We start from the raw sequence: 9208 nt of genomic DNA on the forward strand, positions 1-9208 counted from the left end.
CTCTTGATATAACAATAATCCCTCTACATTATTTTTCTTTAGTCTGCATAGTATAGTTATATTGAGATTTTACTGTAGTTCAGTTAGGGCAGCGGTTCTCAACTTTTTTTTGACTCGCAGAGCCTTGTTTAATAAAAAAAAAAATTTATGGCGAAACCCTGTAGGCCAATTTTTTAATTATTCATCGAAGTTACCGATTTATATTTACTATTTAAAAATATTTATATTTTTTAAAATTTTACTGTTTTTTTTTTTTTTTGGTTAATTTTCCTCGAGCAGCCACGAAGCCCCTGGAGAGTGTACAAGGTGTCCCAGGGGCTTTGTGAAGCACCGGTTGAGAACCGCTGAGTTAGGGAAATTGCTGGCAAAGTTTGACAGTTACCTTCATCATTCAAAATAATCTTTATTCATGGCAATTCCTTTCCGAGATGTACGAGTCGTAGAAGCTGTGGGCCAAATTACTAGTTGACGTAGGCAATACTTTCTCAGCTAATTAAAACCAATGCTGCCTACTCAGGAAAACAGGGCTTTTGTACACCAAAACTTTGGGAGGAACCAATTCTATGAAATTTTTCCCCCTCGTGACAAAAATTCTACTTTTCTTTGTCCTGCTAAAGGAATCGGAGGCATATCTACAGCTGGAGGTGGGATAAGGAAGCTACAGAGAGCAGCACATTCGAATAATAGATCTGGGGGGGGGGGGGGAATCATAAATTTTTGCTAAGGGTATTACAGAAAGCTGAACGTATTGATGTATGCCAACATAATGAGAAATTAGTAAGAATCAGACTTAATGCTACTAACCTCAAAGCAGAATATGCTGAAAACTATGGCATACATTATGGAACAATCTCGGGAAGAGTTTTAAGAAAATAACTCTTCTGTGTAGATGTATTATGAGAATTTTTCCGTCTGGCGAATGTTCAGTGTCTGCAGAACATTTTCAGTCAGGCGAGGGGTTGTTGCAGAACGATGCAAAACATTCTGCTTTAGGGCCCAATTGTTGGCGCAAGTGTCATGAGAGCATATGACCGTTAGGGTACAACGGAGCTACTTCTACTAAACCACACATGCTCCTTATCCATATTCCTCTGCAGAACTTGTAACGCATTAGTTCTCCAAGGAGAAACTGAATGTGCATGTTACAAACCTAACATGAAGTTTGTTTCTGTTATGCTTGTTATATTGCTGCCATCTATTGTTTTAATTATGAGTGAAGTATAATGATTGAAGATTTGTACTATTGTGTGCCTGTCGCTGTTTCTGTAGCGAGACTTTTTAATAAGGAGATTGGCTCGAAGTTGAAAACCAACTTCGGCCGACCACCACTGTGACAAAGGTGGGGTTTGAACCTGGGTTATGATCCCCAAAGTAGAATATGCTGAAATCAATGATGCACGTTGTGGAATAATAAGTGCTACCGCAGAGCAACACTATTATGGTGATTTTTATTGCTGAACATTTCTAGTCAGTCAAGGGCCCATTGCAGAACAATGCCAAACATTCTGCTTTGGACCTCGTGATGCGAGTCTCACTATGACCATTCATCCATCACAGCGACAGTACAATGGAGCTGCGGGTAAATAGTATCTAAGTAAGGTGTGGGGGGGGGGGCACATTACTTACTCACCAAGAATGGGCTAAGTAAGGCTGTTGGTAAATGGTTTTTGGCCGAGGACTCTTGCAAATGATGACTGTTTGAAGGCTGCTTAGAACATCAGTTTACTAATCAAAAACAAAATTTTAGGTGCCAATACATATTTTCTAGTCGTCCACGGGACCTGAGATTTGTCAAGCCCTGAAGAAAGACAGGTCCTATTATTTAACAGTATTCACCTTCCACACATTGCTCTTAGGAATTTCCAACGAATCTGTACGTGCAGGAATGTGTTGTGCCTAGGGTTAGCAAATATCCTCTCTTTTTGATGTCATTTCAAGCAACCTCCTATGTTTTAGAAAATTAACTTTTTTGTCCTCCTTTTCAGGTTTCCAGAATATTTTTTCCACTCTAAAACACAGTTCGTTCATATCGCTTTTTTCCCCCACCCATATTTACCTTCTTTGACCAATCGCCATAGAAATTTCTAGTATGCAAGAACCAAATAGGTCGCCCAAGAGCAGGGCAGATACTATTTTAACCATGGCTCAGCTTGCTCTAGGCTATATACAAATACAACGCCACAACAGGCAAAATGCCCAACGAGGTGACTGAGATCATATAGTTTAAAAAGACTGCTCTAGAAGAACAAAACCAAAACATTTCACTCTAAAATGGAAGTTGCAGATTTTTTTTTTTCACTCTTAAACATCTCTTCACATTGACATGTTCTTTTCCCACCAAATTTTCACACACTTTGACCGATCGCCGTCAAAATTCCAAAAATACAGAACTCAAGTTGCCTCCAAGCAGGACGGATACCGTCCTGCTTGGAGGATACTGTCCTAAGTCCAGCCAACGGATACTGTCCTAACCATGGCCCAGCTTGCTCTAGGATATTATAAAAAAAAAAGACAGTCTGAAAAACAGTTCTGGAAGAAAATTGCAACATTCATTTGGAAAATACCATTTTTTGCTAACCAATAGCAAATGCCTCTTCCATTCAGGAATTAAGAAAATAGAATGCAAACACTGAGTGGCAATTCCTGCGGCACAAATCGCCTGTCAAAAAAACCACTCCCGAAAGAAAAAGGAATTTTCGGAGGGTATAGCTTAACGCTATGAAAAAAAACCAATAAATAAAACAAAAGATAAAACTCTCTGCCAAAGAAAACCGCGATCGTTATATATATATATATATATATATATTTGTTCTTTTTTAGTTCCAACTCATGTTGTGCTTTTAAAATGTTCAGATGTGTTTCAATTCCAAGAGTATCGTATAGCTATTTGAAATGACACATTGTCTGTCTCCCTTTCTTCACCCTCTGGTCTGAAATTCTTAAGTACTATAGGATGCCATCTGTTTTAAAAGTGGAAAAAGGGATGCTACCAAGAATGCGAGTGCAGGTATTGTCAGTTTTTGAATCTGGTTACCCTGGTGTTGCCTGAGTATACAGGCCTGTTATTGGAGTTGATCTTGTTTTATACTGGTGCTGGTCTTCCATATCTTGAGGTGAAAACAGATTTTCATGCTATGTAAGTAAGGTAGCCTAATGATTGCCGATTAATGCAGCTGATAAACGATGGGTGAGCGAGGCCACGGGTAAATAATAGCTAGAGCAAAAGACCAAAAAGTATGATCAGGGAAAGGGTCTTGAGTAAAATGATCGACAGAGCAAGGGAACCTCTGGCATAAGTTATCACAAGAACTAGTTATTAAGGGAGGCTAAAACATAATATAGGCAATCACTGGAAAACCTAACGTACTTGACTAGGGTTACCAGACCTCATTTCAAGCGTGCTGCATTTTAGAAAATTCACTCTTGTGTCCTCCTTTTCAGGGGTTCCCGTAATTTTTTTCTCCACTTTAAAACATGTATCACTTCATCGACATGAGTTTGTGTGTATTGTTTGTCCACACGTTTACACCAATTGCCCTGAAAATTCCCAGAATACAAGAACTCAAGTTGTAAGCGGGGCAGAGATATTCTAATACGGCCCAGCTTGCCCTAGGATATTACAAAGCTGCTCGACAGTTTAACTCTTAATGCAGCTTTGGGATGATATGAAAAAACTAATGCAGACCTACTGAAAGGTTGGGAGAGGATGTTCCCTCTTCCATTCAGAAACAAAGAAAACAGGAGATGCAAGCGAAAATCAATGCCGATTCCTAGTGGCACCATCTGTTGTGGAAATTAGGAAAAGTGGCGTTAAAAAAAGATTACATCTGCAGGCATCTTCCTTTCTAAATTTTCGGATCTGGTAACCATATCTTAGCAATCAAAATTTCACCATCACTGGGATTTTCCCCACCCATCAGGTCCAATTTCTTTTTGTTAACACTACCACGAACATTTTTTTTTATAAATGAATCTTTTAAAATAATAATCAGATTTACCCAGAATGACCGCAATTTCCTGGTATGCTGGCAAACATGGAAAAGTGAGTTTTAAACCGAAATTAATTTTTTTTTGTAAATGCAAGAAGTCAGGTGGAAAAATAAATTCGGGAATATCAGAAACACGTCAGCGTTTCAAAATATCCAGAACTACAAACTTCTGAGAGACTACCCTATTTCAATTTCTTGTTCCACTTCATGTACAAGAAAAACAGGAATCGTTAAAGCAAACAAATTCATACAAGTGTTGAGTACAAAATTTATTGAATAAAAAGAGTAAACGCTTGATTCAATTGCACAAGCCTGAAAATCACAAAAAAACAACTAAATTAGAAATAAAAAGTAACAAAAAAAATCAAAGTTTGTATAATCTGATAAAAACTAGCACCGCAATTGAAAACGAAAATAAAAAAAATTACCACGTTCGTTGATTCAGATTGTTTCCAAGATACATAGACATGTTTTGTCGATTCATATTAAACAAATATTAATGGCCGAACCATTATCACAATGTAGAAAGATCGATAAGAGAGATTCACAAATACATCGACATGAATTGCATAAAGGAAAATGGATTCAACTTAAACGTTCCAATAGTACTACATGGTCCTCAATTACACTCATTTTCTGAGGATATTGAGGAAAAGCGATATTTTGTGCTAAAGCCCATAGTAGAGGAGAGAAAATACACCCCCCCCCCCCCGATTATCTGTTTTTTTATGTTGCAAGAAGGACAAAGGTTCAAAAAGTTTTACAACTTATTTAATTACGGAGGAATGAATACAGATAAAAGAACCTGTTCATTTGGCGTTACCTATGAAGTAGCTACTCTGTGCAATTTATGGATTTTTGCCATTGTTCATACAAAAATGTAAATGTGGATTGAAAGTTTTTTTTTTGTCACACCATCCAAAGCCTTCGTTGCTGAACTTCTTTGGAACCTGAGAATTGTTGCCCTTAAGAAAATTCTTTATCTGAGGAAAAACGAGAAAGTCATGTGGGGCAAGATCAGGGGAATAAGCTGGTTGTAAAAGTACTGGAATGTCATGTTTTAACAGGTAATATGACACCAGGTGAGGGACCTGCAAGTCTTTAAACATCATGATTCAGAGATGCAACTAACCAGGTCTTTTGAAGGCCAGGTCGTGGGTACTCCATCACAATACGCTGGCTTATAGGTCCCTAGGGGTCAGATTGCCTGTTGAAACATTGCATTCCGATATGTGTTTACAACTAGCTTATTCCGCTCATCTCACCCCATTTGACTTTTTCCTTGGATAAAGAATGTGCTTAAGAGGCAACAATTATCAGGTTCCAAAAAAGTGCAGTAACGAAGGCACTGGAGAGCATGACAAAACAAAGTTTGCGATCTGCATTTATATCTTTGTTTGAACAATGGCAAAAAGTATAACTACACAAGGTAGCTACTTAGAACCTGTTTATATATATATATATTTGGTGTTTCCTTCTATCTGTATTCATTCTTCCATACAATACAATTGTCTTAGAACAAACATAGCAGTATAAAGATGTCCTTTACAACATATCGGGATCATGTTTCAGATATATTTTCTTTCTAATAACTATCTCAATAGGGAGTTAGCTATGTTTCTATATGTTTGGCATGCTCTCCGCAAGGCTGTTCAGGACAAGTGAAGCTTTCTCACCATTCTCGCAAGGGACTTTGCAGATGCTATATATTTTGAGGTGGTTTTTTTCCTACGTGTTACATGCCTATACCAAAGCAAAGATGCAAAGTTACAGCTGAGCTAAGCTTATGCCAGAATCGGAAAACAATGGTTTGCGAAAATCTGAGTAAGTGAGCAGTTGACAAGGAGAGTTTGCAAAAATTCCAAACAGGAACAAAAGTAAAATTTTTGTTAATCATAATTTTAGGAGGGGGGGGGGAAACACCACTGTCCAGAAAAATCCCTGAATATTTTTCAGCTATGGTAGATCAGGTAATGTCTGCGTATCTTTACCAGGATTCTTCTGTGATTAACTTTTCTCCCCTTGGAGTAATGAATCAATTTTTTTTAAATAATCAGTGATGCTCTTCCACACAGGATGAAGTGACTGGTATATTAAAAAGTATGCCATAGATCTCAATTTTTCCTTAACATGCCTGTGATGCTCTAGAAAATGCCACTCCAGAACCTGCTAACTGCCTTGCAAGAATAGTAGAAATGTTTTACATAAATACTCCTGAACAGTCCAACGGAGAGCATGCCAAATCAACAAACATGCAGTGAAGTTCAAACTAACTCCCCTTCAAGACCAAGAGATGTGTCACCATTTACAAGAAAAGTTACATTGAACATCCTCTGCTGGAGATTATGTACATATTTCCTTGAAACAAAGTCTACCATGGAATGCAATACAAAATCTTACTGTTCCTTGACAATCGTCTCATAAGTTCAGTTGATATTTTATGTGATACAGCACCATAAAAACAATGAAAAAAATGTTAATTTGATGTTAATTATCAAGCATGCAAAAGCTGATTAAATTTCAGAAGTGAGTACAAATTTTCAAAGTTAGATCGAAGAAGGCTGCCCGAAATAGAAACGAATGTTTTAGAGAGTTTTGTTTTTAAAGTTTATAAATATGAACTACAGTAGAACCTCAATCAACTGAGGCACGTGGCACAAGCCTTTTTTGTAACACATTAACTGTAGGGGATTTTTGACCCACCAGTAAAAGAGAAAAAAATTTGCACTTGTGGGCTACGACCTATTGTTTTTCTGTCAATGATTGTGATTCCTGTCACACTGTTGGATTCCCTTTCTTTAAAGGGGCCCACTAGTTTGAATTTCTTATAAAATGGGCATGTGCAAGACAAAAGGCTGAATGGACTCACCATTTTTTTTCTCCTGTATAGTGTGGTGACAAATTCAAGATGGCTCATATGGGATTATAACTAATTTTTTTTTTATTAGAGACAAAGACTAGTCCCTTACTACCACTTGTCCCTAGCTACCACTAACTGAGACATCTATTATTGAAATTGACAGGAAATGGACCATTGTCATCATTTATAGAGGCATCCAACATCCAACCCCTATCTACCTCTGAAAGCGACAGTTCATTCAGCCAGTGGACAATTGTCTTAGCTTACCGAGAGATTTATCTATTAATGAATGTGACAAGAAATAGGCCATTGCCTTCATTTATATGAAGATATCTATCAATCACTGAATGTGATAGCCAACAGACCATTGTGCCAGTTTAAAGACACATCTATTTTCTGCTGAATGCAACAGAATCCATTCAACCAACGGGCTGTTAATCAGTCAGGCCACATTCCTTCCCCCACCCCACCAGTTAATTGAGGTTCCATTGTATTCCTGAAACAGATAGAATCTTTATTCCAGAGAATCAGAAATTTGATCTAAATATTTCTGAAATCGAATAGGTATGACAAATATGGAGATGCAATATCAAAAAACCACAAAGAAAATGATTTCTTCATATGAATTTCCCAAGAGAAGCTACAATATTCTAACCTATCAATTCATTAAATTTAGAGCATAGATTCATTAGCCATTTTCTAATATTTTTTTTTTTTTTTCTGTCTGTCTTTGTTACATTCGTATAAAAGTTATGAAACAAATTTCTCTTAATCCAAAGTTGATCAAAATCACAGAAACAGTCATTCGAAATGATTTTGATTATATTTTTGATTCGATTTCCCAAGGATAATTGATTTGGATATTTCTCTGAGAAACTAATTCATTTCATCAAAAATTTTTTCATTTAATCAAAATCCTACCATTAACAACACTGTTTCAGTAGTTACTCGTTTTATAATTACCAATTTCTCATCTCAATTTTTTTTCTTAGATTTTAGCCTACATAAACTTATATATTTTCACAGGACAACATAAAAACCGACAAGGATATGTCTTTCAAACCGGGATATCTGATCAAAAAAAGGTTGTTTTTCCCCCCAATTTTTGATTGGAACAGAAAGGTATAGTTAATATCACAGAATTATATCTCAAAATAATGTTTACCCCAATCGGCATCCATGCTCTAGTGCGGTGATTACCAACGTGGTATTACACAAGGGGATAATTTCATTTTTAAGGGGGGCAATTTGAGAATGAGTTTTCAATTGAGACTTGGAATTTTTCAGAACTCCCATAATTTTTTAATATCAATTGGAATTCATACTTTTTAAACTATTTCTTGATGACTTTTATTTTTCCTCTTCCAGTGTTTTCTTCGGAAGGGGGTCTGACCAAGTTTTCTAATATTTTGCACTTCACAGACAATTTCTGCCAAATGAAATGAAAGCCACAGACCCATTTAAAAAATATTCTGTATATAGCAATGTGAAAGCACAATTTGTTTTCTCTCATCCAAGCGCACACAGTCCTCCCTGAAATATCTTCAGGGAAATTCATTGCCAACAATTCATCGCATGGAAAACTCACACACAACAATTTACCGAAAAGAAAATTCATCGACATGACAATTCACAGATAAAAAAATTCACTGACAAACAATTCAGACTCAGGGAGTTGGTGAGCAAATGAGTCATTATATGGCCACTCAATCATTTACTCCTTAAATCACTTGCTCACTCATACGGTTACTCACTCACTGGAGATGAACTGTTGTCCGTGAATTTTCCTAATGGTGATATTTCTGTCTGTGAATTTTCTATACATTGAAGACCTCTGGTAAAACACTGCTTTTAACTAAGTAAATGACCTTTTTGGTTCCCTCAATGTGAATCAGAGTTCACTTTAAAAATAAAAAGAATTGCAAGTGATGGGGAAGGGGGGGGGGATGAGACGGGACTTATTGGGGTGGGCAGAAGCACCCGGTTTACAAAATTTGTTTGCAAAAAAAAAAATTGTTGAAATATGAAGTTTCACAGAGGAGGAGCTCTGGTGAAGGAACAATGATTTCGGAGATGCTTTAGTAGGCATGGACTAAAAAAAAGACTGGGAACCACTACTCTAGTAGTAAAAATCAAGGCTCATGAACACAACAAAGTAATAAAGTTTGTAGGTACCTGCTACAAGTCTACATTATTTGCCAAGGATTTCCAACAAAGGCAGAATTCTAGGGAATTGAAGAGATGGTAATCTGTTGGTGCAAGATCGAAAGGAAACATTGTTACACCCATTTTACTCTACAGACCTTGCACTTACATATTGAATTTTATATTCACTGAACATTTCCCGCAATTTTGCAGG

The sequence above is a fragment of the Pholcus phalangioides genome, unplaced genomic scaffold, assembly GCF_987345545.1.
Source record: "Pholcus phalangioides strain wild (caught in Gottingen) unplaced genomic scaffold, Ppha-v1.0 ptg000172l_1, whole genome shotgun sequence".
NCBI lineage: Eukaryota > Metazoa > Arthropoda > Arachnida > Araneae > Pholcidae > Pholcus > Pholcus phalangioides.